A 1,121-nucleotide genomic window follows, 5' to 3' on the forward strand; every position below is an offset into this window, starting at 1 on the left:
TTCCCCTAAATTTTACTTTACTTTAGGCCTACTTTTATCCGTCGCTGATAGGCCTACCCTTCTGGGTGGCGCGGGAAGAAAGAGACGTCTCTCTGTCGCCAGCCGGAGAGCTAGGGTCAGATGGATGCCATTCATAAATTTTAATTATCTAAATCGTATAACGTATTATTAGAGCTAAAAATCTAGTTCTAGATCTAGACTAAGAACTAATCTCGATGTGACCTGCTGTTCTGACTGCTGTTATGTGACTTTTCCATAATATAATAATATAATCAGGTTCGGCGAGCCTGTATTTGAGCAGCGTCTGTGGTGTAGTGGTTAGGCATTTAGTTGTGGCACGCAGAAGACCTGGGTTCGATTCCCGAGTGGGGAGGAATTTTTCTATTTATCATCTGGGTCTGTCTGCTGGTATGATGTAATATCCGCCTCGGGCAAGTTCCAAGCCCACCTCTTGTTTTATCTAGACTTTTTATGTTATCTTTGACCTTATTCAATGTCTTAGGAAGTCCTTCCATTTCTTTACGTTATTGGTTTTATTGTGGTGGTCGCTCGATACAGAAGTGATCGGTTGGCGGGTGCTCTGAAGTGGTTTGCTTCTTCTTTCATATCAAACATCTATCGTCCTTTGTTTTTGTTTTTTACTCTCTTGTAAATTGAGTCGATAGTGCCGTAAAACACCTACTCTATCTATCAAAAAAATTCTTTTGTAACACCTCTAATCTTCGGCACTTATATGACCTTATCGTGTTGCAAGTGCTGAAAATTTACTGAAAAAAGTAGGCTTTTATTATAATTCTTATTTATTGTGTATGGTGTTATGGTGGTAGTTCGTTACAGAAGTCATTCCCCTTATTTCGTGTATTCTGTGGGAGACTTCTCTCATTTCTCGTGACTGTCGCAAGAACTTCTGGCACTGTTGACTAGCTAGTAGTTGCGCAAGGGATAATGAAAGAGTCGGTGTGAAATTCTGATTCAGTTAGAGGCTGGGTTTATCTGAAGTTTATCATGATATCTTGTGAGTTTACAGCTCTGATCTACTGCACTGAGAGGGTGAGGTTGGAGCTGGGTGTAGCTGGTTGGTCCTTACTTCTATACTTTCGCTCTTTTATAAAAAAAAAAAA

This window comes from Aplysia californica, unplaced genomic scaffold (genome assembly GCF_000002075.1).
Source record: "Aplysia californica isolate F4 #8 unplaced genomic scaffold, AplCal3.0 scaffold00791, whole genome shotgun sequence".
NCBI classification, from domain to species: Eukaryota; Metazoa; Mollusca; class Gastropoda; order Aplysiida; family Aplysiidae; genus Aplysia; species Aplysia californica.